The 12,821-nt window shown below is 44.9% G+C and overlaps 1 pseudogene; it reads right to left on the reverse strand.

Annotated features, from left to right (window-relative positions):
• Positions 1-11,461: 11,461 nt before the first annotated feature.
• LOC134946404 (5S ribosomal RNA) lies at positions 11,462-11,579 on the reverse strand (annotated as a pseudogene).
• Between the last annotated feature and the right edge of the window lie 1,242 nt (positions 11,580-12,821).

Here is a 12,821-nt window from a genome sequence, read left to right on the forward strand (position 1 = left end):
TCCTGGGCGGCTGCCCAGGGTGTCTCAGCATTACAGCTTTGCCGAGCAGCTACTTGGTCGGGGTCAAACGCGTTTGCAAAATTCTACAAGTTTGATACCCTGGCTGAGGACCTCATGTTTGCTCAATCGGTGTTGCAGAGTCATCTGCACTCTCCCGCCCGGTCTGGAGCTTTGGTATAAACCCCATGGTCCTTTTGGAGTCCCCAGCATCCTCTAGGATGTAGGAGAAAATAGGATTTTAATACGTACCGGTAAATCCTTTTCTCTAAGTCCGTAGAGGATGCTGGGCGCCCGTCCCAGTGCGGACTCTATCTGCAGTACTTGTTAATGGTTATTGCTTATGTTACACAAAGGTTGTGTTTTGGTAAAGGTCAGCCTGTTGCTGATTGGTTTGATTCACACTGTTGACTGGTTGTAGTTACAGGCCATGTTGTACGGTGTGCGTGGTGTGAGCTGGTATGTATCTCACCCTTAGTTTAACAAAATCCTTTTCCTCGAAATGTCCGTCTCCTCTGGGCACAGTTCCTATAACTGAGGTCTGGAGGAGGGGCATAGAGGGAGGAGCCAGTTCACACCCATTTAAAGTCTTAAAGTGCCCATGTCTCCTGCGGAGCCCGTCTATACCCCATGGTCCTTTCGGAGTCCCCAGCATCCTCTACGGACTTAGAGAAAAGGATTTACCGGTAGGTATTAAAATCCTATTTTTTCTTACTACACATAAGTGATGGTTTTGACAGAATCTGGCACAGTGACTCCAACATCCCTGGTTTTTATCTATACATTACATCATGCTTGCTTACTGAAGGGTTAACTCTTCTGTGCTTTGTAAATATTACTTTTTATATGATCAATTTCCTTATAATAGTTACAGTGTAAAAGTGAATATTTCTACTTCCCTAATGAAGGGTTAAAACATGCTATATGAACTGTTATGTGCTTGCATAGATGCGTGCTACCCTGTGCTGGATACCTTTATCTCCTCATACAATACCAGGCTTGTATGTGTCTGACTTCTCAAGGTCAGTTCTATACCAGATGAAACCTGTTACAGACTTTGTTAAATGTTTTGAGAAACTTGTAGAAAACCCATATATGAACATCCGCCTTTTTTACTTCTGCCTGGTAACTACCAACAAGCCAATGGGAGTGTAACGACATGTCAGTTACACCCATATACATTGTCTTATATACTTTTGTTAACCTCATAATAAACAGTGTGAATTTTTACTGCTTGTGTTGTGCATGTACCTTGTGGCTAAAAGTTCATACTCCAGACGTCTAAGAGGCCATCACATCGAGGGTTAAAGAATATAAGGGCAAATCCTTTCAGCTGGGGGCTATGTCCGCGATTCAGTGATCGTCCCTGAATGGTAAGATAGAGAATTTATTGTCTGTCTTTGCCATACAGGATTGCGGTCATACACTGAAGCTGAATCCGTGTCAGTGTTCCGGGAACACGTGACAAGGTAATATTTAAGTCCGGGACTTAATATTACGAAGTTTTATGTAAAAGCATAAAACAGGTATCAGGGATACCATAGAATCTTTAATGTCTGGGACTTAAAGATACGTCTGAGAAAGGACCCGGGGTCCAAGCGCAATTCTCCAAAGACGTCAGTATCTGGGATACTTAAAAATAGACCTGGGGTCTATACGTAACGTAGAGAATACCTCGATTTGATCGTCTATATTCTTGTATGTTTGTAGTGAGATAAGTTCTTATATTTGGTCCAGACGGCTGGTAAGTTTTCGTCTGCCAGATATCTTTACTCAAACACTTTTCTTGCTTCCTGTCTAAAACGCTGTATTTTTCTGACATCTTGTACGAATGGTAAGTATCGTACCCGTCAAAAGATTTCATGTTCTCACTATACAGATAATATTGTGATATTGTCAATGACTAATTAACTGGTTAGCTGATGCATGTATAGTAGAGTTGTAAATTTTAGATATTTTCCTTTAAAGTTGTACTGTTGATTTATATTACTGTCTGACAATGGGCTCTAGTCAGAGTAAAAAAACCTGCATATTCCCCGCCCCTCCCTGGTGAGACATGCAAGATGTATGTCGCCCGCAACTCTACCTCAGAGTATTACTTAGTTAACCCATGGGTGGATAATTTAGCGGGATGGATAGAGAAAGCAGGACAGGACCCATTCCTACGGGAAGGCAGTAATTACCCTTTCTATATGGAGATTTAAGAAAAAATGTCAGTTTCCAACAGCACAGAAGCGAGGCAGTGAGAAACTGTATCCCTCTCGCCTCCCCCCTTGCATTCCAATGTATCCTGCGCTCAGAGACACAAATCTCTTGGCAGCAGTAACCCTTTCACACTAGATGGGATCGCCTCCAACTTCACTGCTGGAGGGTGCGTCCACTAGCTCTATCCCTAGCACCAATAACCCAGAGTTTAGATAATAGTAAAACACTGTCCCAAGCCCACTATTACCCTCGATGGCTGTATATCTTATTTGCGCAAAGCTTGCAAAGGACGCAGCTATACACATATGAAGGAGGTCTTTAAAACCCGTGCTCCTTTGCCTGTGCTTTTTTGCCTGTCGCTGTAGCTTGTAAACAGAAACCTTCATAGTCTGTTACTGCGTTTTGGAAAAGGTTTAAGGACTGCTGGACAGATGATGCTGGCTTACCTTTGCTTAACTCAGAAAGCTTACTCATTTCCCCACCCACTCATGCCTATCAGAGCTCCGGACGCTTTGACAGACAGAGCCGGCCCCGCAGTCAGGGAAGATTCCAAAGACCCCGCGCACTGACGGGGCCCGGAGGAGGGTATCCCAGCCTTTATTCAACTCTCCCGTCATAGTAAAGATTCACCTCTGCTGCCACTTATTATAAATGGAAGTAAAATTCCCTTTTTAGTGGACAGCGGTGCAACAACCAGTGTTTTGTGTTCTGACCTATGCAGTATCCCCTCTCACCAGAAAAGATAGAAGGTCTCCGCCCCATGATACAGCAATTCTTACAACAGGGTATTCTCAGACATATTGTATCACCATACTGTACTCCTGTGAACCCTGTTGCCAAAGCTGATGGCAGTATAAGATTTGTACAGAATCTCAGAGCGATCAATCAGTTAATTGTCCCAGATGTAAACTCACTCATTTCTGCAATCCCTGCAGATGCTGCGTTCTTCTCTGTAATTGATTTGAAGAATGCCTTTTTTTCAGCATACCTGTAGATTCACAGACACAATTACTTTTTGCCTTTTCTTTTGAGGGTAAACAACTTACCTGGTGCAGATTATTGACGCACCTGTTGTCTCCAGGCCACATTGGGGCCCTGGCAACCTCACCATGGTTCAGTCCTGCTACAGTATGCAGATGATCTGCTGCTCTGTAGTAAAACTGAGGAGGCCTGCCGAGAGGATGGTGTTTCATTACTAAACTGGCTTTGTGAATGTGGACACAAGGTGTCCAAAATAAAAATGCAATGGTGTAAAAAGCATGTTGATTACTTAGGTTTTGTGCTCACTCAGGGAGAGAGGAAAATCAGTCCACAACGCATACAGTCTGTATTGGGCCTGGTCACCCCAACTACCCAGAAGGAACTATTGTCCTTCCTGGGTATGGTAAATTACTGCAGACAGTGGATATCTGATTGCTCTTATTATGATAACATTTTGAGACAAGCCACACTGAAGGACAAACCTAAAACTGTACAATGGTCACAAGAAATGTTAACTGCATATGAAAGTTTAAAATGTATGTTGATAAAAAGTCCGGCACTTGGCCTCCCCAATTATGTACTACCTTTCCATCTATATGCAAGGGACAATTGTAAAACCATGGCGGGGGTGCTCACACAGTTTCATGGAGGGAAGTTGCGCCCCGTGGCATTTTTTTCCAAAGTCATGCCAGTGTCTGTGCAAGGTATGCCTGCCTGCCTCAGGGCTTTGGCAGCCTGTGCAATGGTTGCAGAAATGGCCACTACCCTCACTTTGGGCCACATCACAGTACTCCACACCACACATGATGTCCTGGCAATACTTAAAAGCTTACACACACAGCACATGTCAGCACAACGCCTTAGTGGATATGAAGTACTCCTTTTGAGTAACCCTACCCTTACCATTAAGTACACTGCTAGTTCTTCTGGCCCTGCACCCATTCTCAATGCCCTTTTAGGCTTGAAAGGTCCTGAGGATGAACCACCCGACCTACATGACTGTGCTGCTTCCATTGAAGCTGAAACTTCTCCCAGACTTGACATGTCTCCCGTTCCCATACCAGGCGCAGACATAGTTTTTGTTGACGGCTCCTGTAGTGGGCCCAATGACAATACATACCAGGCTGGCTATGCCATTGTCACCCTCCCTGATACTGTGTTGGAAACCCTACCAATACCTTATCAGTCCGCGCAAGCTGCAGAACTCATTGCACTCACTAGAGCATGTCCCTCCCTTGACAACGTCCATCTGCTCACTCAACTTCAAGCTGCTGCGACTAATGCTGATCTCTCCGACTGAACTTACCCAATTCTGCAGAAAAAATCCTAAATCAGGATTAATCTGCAAAGAGGGGAAACCCTGTATACCCCAGTCCAGTGCCCCTTTGCTCGTTGCCCAGTGCCGTGGTGTTGGTCACCGTGGTGAAGCCACAACACTCCTCCTACTAACCAATGATTTTTATGTTACTAATGCCAAATCACTTGTGGACCAGTATGTTAGCAGATGCATCACTTGCCTCAGGAACAACCCTAATAAAGCTAAACACCAGCATCTTGAATACCCCACAGAAAACTCTAGGATACTCACCCTTTAAAATACTAATGGGTAGACCCTTTTCCTACACCCTGGGCTAAGAAACCACTAGTAATACAGGAAGGAGATCTAGAACTCATCAGAGAAGAGTATGTCAGGTCCCTGATAACAAAACTGAATGAAATTGAACATGAGGTTGTTCGTAAAAACCCTTTGAATCCACAGGAACCTACACACCCCTTTAAAGTCAGAGACAGAGTCGTGGTGAAGGTGCTCCCCAGGAACAAGAGCCCAGGAGACTTCACCTATGGTCCAGAGACAGAGGTCGTAGCAGTTACCCGAACAGCAGTCCTGACAGAGGAAAGTCCTACCTGGATCCATGCATCCCGAGTAAAAAAGGTTCCTAGACCAGACCTAGAGAGGGAAGCAAGTGATTCCAGTGAGGTACGAACCGGGGCAGACAGCCCTGACCTCCCACCTAGCGAAGAAAGAAGAACAGAAGAAGATGAAGAACCTGCCCCCTATCTCTATCCTGGGGACTATCTCGATAGCCCTACTGGCCCTCATTCACCTCACAATATGTGAAGTCGACATCACACAAACAGATGGGGTCCCCACCTTGTGGTACAATTCCTCCAATACACACGTAGCCACATACATCCTTGATTATTTTATGTTCCCCAAAATTGCTGATGACAAATATTATATACAACAAAGGAGGAAATCAGGAATGTCTGAGACAGTATATATTTGTGTTACTGACGAATGGTACTATAGTGCAAGACAAATGTTTTATTTGTGGGACATGTATAAAAACCCAAAATACCAGCCTAAAATTGCTCCCCAAAACAAACCTTTAAAGCCCCATATTGCCACTTCTAAAGATATGGTGGCTATTACTAACCCTACCTTTGAAGACACCCTAGCTATTGAAACTGGTTTCTCTGACATTAATTTTTGGTTGGAATGGATGAAGTATAGTGCTAACAAACACAATAAAAGCAACTGTTATGTCTGTGGCAAATCTAGGCCCCACCTAGGTACAGTGCCCCTTAATATACCCCTAGAACAGGAAAATTGTTTTTTCAGCCTTTCCAATGACACCAAAACAAATGACAGTCAGTGCGAAATGTGGAAAAGGGAATATCCCATATTGTCAAAAAATCCCAACCCAGGAAGCACCATAACCATATATCCTGGAAACTATACCTGTTATACATCTAACACCACCACAGGGAGAAATTTAAAAGGAGCCTCACTCAAGAATCATGTCATATAATAATCATGATTCTAAGAGGGGATTGAAGGGTTAACTCTTCTGTGCTTTGTAAATATTACTTTTTATATGATCAATTTCCTTATAATAGTTACAGTGTAAAAGTGAATATTTCTACTTCCCTAATGAAGGGTTAAAACATGCTATATGAACTGTTATGTGCTTGCATAGATGCGTGCTACCCTGTGCTGGATACCTTTATCTCCTCATACAATACCAGGCTTGTATGTGTCTGACTTCTCAAGGTCAGTTCTATACCAGATGAAACCTGTTACAGACTTTGTTAAATGTTTTGAGAAACTTGTAGAAAACCCATATATGAACATCCGCCTTTTTTACTTCTGCCTGGTAACTACCAACAAGCCAATGGGAGTGTAACGACATGTCAGTTACACCCATATACATTGTCTTATATACTTTTGTTAACCTCATAATAAACAGTGTGAATTTTTACTGCTTGTGTTGTGCATGTACCTTGTGGCTAAAAGTTCATACTCCAGACGTCTAAGAGGCCATCACATCGAGGGTTAAAGAATATAAGGGCAAATCCTTTCACTTACATTGCAAACTACTTCTCTTCTGCATTGTGGAGGCAGTTTAAAAGTGTTTTGGGGGAAATTAATATAATCCCCTTTCACCTCCCTAGTAATCTGGGGATAATCCCTCACTACAAGAATCCCCCCTCCCCTGGAAATCTTGTATAATGCAGTGTCACAGAAACATTACTTGCAATAAAACATCTCTCAGAGAGTTGTCTGAACCTTTGGGGTTGCCATAGTGGAAGAAATGAAAGAGTCTCTTCATTGCAACAGTATAACTCCTTTTAGTGTTTAGGGCCATCTTGCTGCCTACAGCGACTTCATAGAAACATAGAATTTGACGGCAGATAAGAACCACTTGGCCCATCTAGTCTGCCCCTTTTTTTTTATCCTTTAGGTAATCGCAACCCTTTTTGAACCTTAATTCTTTGTAAGGATATATACATGACTTGTGGCCGGGAGGCAGTCAGAGACTGGTTATCAGTTGCTCACATTGGGCGGGATCCATCAAGCATCGCGCGTCCCACCACCAGGGCCGGCCTTACTATTAGGCAGCTTTAGGCAGCTGCCTAGGGTGCCAGAATCCAGGGGGCGCTACTGAGTCTGCCAATTGGAAAGTTAAAGATGTCTCTGAGAGAGACCGTTTCATATATAATGCAGCAGGCAGTTATGGAACATATAAAATGCAGTCTCCACACTTTCACCAGAGTGGCTGGGAAGTGCTTATTAGTGGTGATGGTGGGCGGGCGGGTAAGGTAGTTGGGGGGACAGTAGGCAAAAGATTTGCCTGGGGTGCCAAGAAATCTTGCAACGCCCCTTCCCACAACTCATCAGAAGCATAATGGCATTTACTACTGACTAGATTGCTTAGAAATTAGCTGAACATCGCTCCGTGTGTAGGGGTGCCGGCGACAGCGATGTGCGGTCCTGCGCGTCGCTATCGCCGGTGCTAAATTGGCCTGGATGCAGGCACAATCTAGCAGGTCGCTCATTTCACCGCTGGGTGAAATGAGCGGCCCCCGTGTCCGTGTCACCCCCCCTCGCTGTGCGCTGTGTTGAGCGGGGGGAGAGATGTGTGCTGAGCGGTCTGTGCTAGACCGCTCAGCACACATCTCTAGGGAAATCTCCCCTTCACTACGGCCCTTACCCCCCCCATATTAGACAAACAATGGGGGCAGATGTATTAAGCCTGGAGAAGTGATAAAGCAGTGGTAAAAAAAACTGATAAGTGGAAAGTGATAACACACCAGCCAATCAGCGCCTATAATTTTTCAAACCCATTACCTGGCAGCAGCTGCAGCTTTATTCCTCGCTGGGGAGCAGTGTGACCAGGGAGTCGCTTAGTTGTTGTTGTTTTTTGTTCTAAGGATGCATGGCCACATCTCCTGCAATTAGGCCACACACCCTGATAGCTACATGGGCCTAGCTGGGCTCTCTACTGCCCTGATCACTTCTTTATCACTGCTTTATCACTTCTCCAAGCTTAATAGATCTGCTCCAATGTCTCCATAGCTTTTGTCAAATCTATTTTTCAGTAGCTCCGTTTTAGTAAAAAAGCCTGGCCTACTCCCTCCCAGGCTTAAAGTAGCCAGCAAGCTCCTTTTTTACTCTCAAACGAATCAGAAAGATTTCCTGTTGCAGATTTTAGTATGTCAGTTTTTGGGGGGGCAGCTGTACATACAATAAGAGACTATGGTGGTAATTCCGAGTTGTTCGCTCGCTAGCAGTTTTTAGCAGCCGTGCAAACGCTATGCCACCTCCCACTGGGAGTGTATTTTAGCTTAGCAGAAGTGCGAACGAAAGGATCGCAGAGCGGCGTCAAAGTTTTTTTGTGCAGTTTCTGAGTAGCTCAAAACCTACTCAGCGCTTGCGATCACTTCAGACTATTCAGTTCCTGTTTTGACGTGACAAACACGCCCTGCATTTGCCCAGCCACGTCTGCATTTTTCCTGGCACGCGTTTTCCTGCATTTTTTCGAACACTCCCTGAAAACGGTCAGTTGACACCCAGAAACGCCCACTTCATGTCAATCACTCTGAGGCTAGCAGTGCGACTGAAAAGCTTTGCTAGACCTTGTGTGAAACTACATCGTTCGTTAAACTACATCGTTCGTTGTAATAGTACGTCGCGCGTGCGCATTGCGCCGCATATGCATGCGCATAAGTGCCATTTTTTTGCCTCATCGCTGCACAGCGACCGAAAACAGCTAGCGATCAACTCGGAATGACCCCCTATAGGCATTGAAGATGACATCCACAGGCATGGTATTGTCCTGCCCCCTCCCTTCCAGCTACATACAGTTTATAAAAAAAAAAAGAGAGTTTCTTCATTGAAATTGGTTTTGAAACTTGCCCAACTAAAAGTAGCAGTACTGAATGGCACAACTAATACCACATTCAGACGTACGACCAGGGAATTTTCCTACTCAGACCCAGGTTTTTCACCCCTAAAAAATCCCGGGTTTTTGTGCGAGACCCACTTTCACACAACACCTGAGACCTAGGAGATTCCAGGGTCGTTCCTTTTCAGACAAAAGCCTAGTCTGCTCTGGCATTCTACAAGCCAGGGCAGACCACACTACTCTCATGACACACACACATACATGTCATATACACACACGTCACATTCATACATGCACATAGATGTCATAAACACACATACATTTCATATACACACATGTCCAGTGCTTAAAGTGGTCCTAGAGAGGTGGTGGAACTCCCCCCCCCCAACTCCCCCCGGCGCCCATGCAATAAAAGTATTGCGCGCGCCGTAGTCCCAAAAAGGGGACGTGGTCTCAAAGCAAAAGGGGCGTGGTCACACAATAGTAATAATGCCCACAGTAGTAGCACCCCTAATATACATAATGCCCACAGTAGTAGCACCCCATAATACACAATGCCCACGGCAGTTGCGCCCCTTTTACAATGACCACAGTAGTAGTGCTCCTTAAGCAATGTCCACTGTACTGGTAGTGCCCCTTGTATAGAGCCCATAGTAGTGGTGCCCCTTATGCAATGCCCCCAGTAGTAGTGCCCCTTATGTCCCCACGAGTGATGCCCCTTAGAAGTGCCCACATTACAATACCCTCATTAGTAGTGCCCCCATTAGTAATGCCCTTAATGGTAATGCCCCTGTGTAGTATTGCCCCCAGTAGTAATGTTGCCTGTAGTAATTGCCCCCAGTCATTTAGCCCCTTGTAGTTTAGCCCCAGTAGTTATGCCCCCAGTAGTTTAGCCCCCAGTAGTAATGCCCCTGCAGTTATGACCGCAGTAGTTTACCCCCACTTTAGTTTAGCCTCCCAGTGGTAATGCCCCCAGTCGTTTATCCCCTGCAGTTATGCCCCCAGTAGTTTAGCCCCATGTAGTTTGCTCCAAGTAGGAATGCCCCCAGTAGTTTAGCCCCTGTAGTTATGCCCCCCTGTAGTTTGCCCCCTTGTAGTTTAGCTCCCCTGTAGTTATGCCCCCAGTAGTAATGCGCCCCTGTAGTTTGCCCCCAGTAGTTTGCCCCCTTGTAGTTTGCCCCCAGTAGTTAACCCCAGGTAGCTTGACCCAAGTAGTAATGCCCCCAGTAGTAATGCCCCCTTGTAGTTTAGCCCCGCTGTAGTAATGCCCCTGTAGTTTGCCCCAGTAGTAATGCCCCTGTAGTTATGCCCCCAGTAGTAATGTGCCCCTGTAGTTATGCCCCCAGTAGTAATGCACCCCTGTCGTTATGCCCCCAGTACTAATGCGCCCCTGTAGTTATGCCCCCAGTAGAAATGCACCCCTGTAGCTATGCCCCCCAGTAGTAATGCACCCCTGTAGTTTGCCCCCAGTAGCTTGCCCCAGTAGATAGCCCCATGTAGCTTGCCCCCAGTAGTTAGCCCCATGTAGCTTGCCCCAAGTAGTAATGCCCCCAGTTGTAATGCCCTCTGTAGTTTGCCCCCTTGTAGTTTAGCCCCCCTGTAGTTTAGTCCCCAAATAGTAATGCCCCCAGTAGTTTAGCCCCTGTAGTTATGCCCCCAGTAGTGTGCCCCAAGTTGTAATGCCCCCAGTAGTAATGCGCCCCTGTAGTTTGTCCCCAGTAGTTTACCCCTTGTAGCTTGCCCCCTGTAGCTTGCCCCCAGTAGATGTGCCTTAAAAAAAAACCACCATACTTACCAAGCCCCGCTCCCGCGTCCGACCGCTGTGATCCTCCCGGCGTCCGGCTCCCTGCACTATGAGAGAGACAAAAAAGGTACGATTTGGTGCCGCACAGGACTATTTAGATAATCTTCATAATGGGCTCTTGTAAAGTTTGTCCCTTGTAAACCAACAGTGCATGTACATAGAAGATGCCTGAGATAGGTATCCAAGGAATTAGTTTTGTTGGTGGTGCACCCAGAGTCAGTGATGCATATCGAGGTTTCAAAAGGAAAAAGAAAGACTCTGTGTTGGGGCACTCTTTAAAATAAAACTCAACTTTTAATTAGTATGCATTCAAATTTGAAATACACAAACAGACACACATATAATACACTGAGGGAGGTTATGGGTTAAACCTTCCTCATATGATATAACGAATCTATAACCCAAATTGGGAAAACAAATTACAGATTCTAAAATATAAAAAACTAGGAGTAATACATTCTCCAAGCATTTAAGGTGTTAGTGGCACCAAGGTGAAAATATCACAAATTCAAAATTCCAAATAACCGAAGATTCAAATATGTAACACAGTGGCATGTAATATGGAAGATAGGACTAGAATTTAGTCAATTTTAGAATGTCAACTGTGATAGTATCTCCTGGTAAAGATTAATTGGTCATTTAAAGAGCTGGGACCATCAAATTAAATAAGTAATATACTGATCTCTGTCAAATAGCTTGTCATAAGGATAGAAAAATGAATGAAGAAGGTGGGGGTCAAATGTTGCTCCACCGCTTCTGCTGTTCACACAGATTCAGGAGTGTTTTATTACTGCACCCAATATTCCCTAGTGGTCTCCCTTCTAGGTACTAATGGAGCTCTCACTGCTTAGCTTCCAAGATCAGGCGAGATTGGGCGTGACCAGTGAGATATGACCGTAATATCCCAATAGTTGTGAATGAGAGAGTGTTTGGTTATTAACGCCCACCAAAGGAAGGCACTTCTGCTGTCCAATATTGATGCACAGATTCTCTGTTATTTGGAGCATTGCAGAGAGATAATAATCTGGCATTTGGATGAGAGGGTGCTGGAAAGAGGTGGATACATAAGAGAGTATAGGTTTGGGACCAGTCTTCTGCTGTCCACTGTCATATACTGATATAGCGGACAGTGGATGAGAGAGGCGGGTTGCCTTTGCCCATAGAAAATAGCTAAGATAAAGGGTTATGAAAAACAAGAAATATGGATGACACAGTGGTAACAATATGATATTGCTGTCAAATCATGAAGCTGTAGATGGATGTTCAAATATAATATATCCACTTAGGCAAAAGGATTGCTGATATTACTGTCAAATCATGAAGCTATAGATAGATGTTCAAAAACAGTGTGTCCACTTATGCAAAGCGATTACCAGTAAAGAGATTTGCTATACGTAAGGTAAGCTATAACTTAGAAGCATAAATAAGCTAATACCGGTATTAAGTGAGTAGCAGTTGTTTAAATGAATATCTCGCAGTATATCGTGATTCTTAAGAGAAATAGATGTGCAGCTGATAATACACAGATAAATGTATGATTTCTTCAAAAGGGCACAAGAAGAAAAACCATAGCAGCAAAAATGATAAAGAGAATTATTAATAGATATTGTCAGCTCAATAAATAGACCACAATAACTTGAAAATTCAAAGTAGCAAATCATTTGCCAGCCCAAATGGGCATATATACGATACCAGGAGGTGCGTGGGCTGAACCGTGCACTGTTCAGCTCCACATTACACAGACGGCCGTTTCACCTGGAGGTGGCTTGTTCACTGTGTGAGAGAGATGTCATGATGTAGTGAGCTCCTGCCGCCAGGCTTCCACTGTACGGGGAGAGCTGGGCGCCGCTAGTAACAGCGGGCTCCCGACATCTCCCTGCGGCGCCGGCACACATCGGGTGAGGTGAGCCGGAGGAGGCGGAACTGCGTTCCGTCTCCAAGTGGAACTGACGGAACGCAGTTCCGCCCTGTTCCGGCTCACTTTAACCCCTGCACATGTCACATTCATACACACACACAAGTCATACTTGCCGACTTTATGGCTGCTCTCTTCAGGAGAGATCAGCCAGGTCGGCTCAGCAGGGGGCGGGGCAGGACAGTGATGAGTGCTGTGTAATGCCTATATTACCGGCTTTATACTGCAG

This window comes from Pseudophryne corroboree, chromosome 7 (assembly GCF_028390025.1).
Source record: "Pseudophryne corroboree isolate aPseCor3 chromosome 7, aPseCor3.hap2, whole genome shotgun sequence".
NCBI lineage: Eukaryota > Metazoa > Chordata > Amphibia > Anura > Myobatrachidae > Pseudophryne > Pseudophryne corroboree.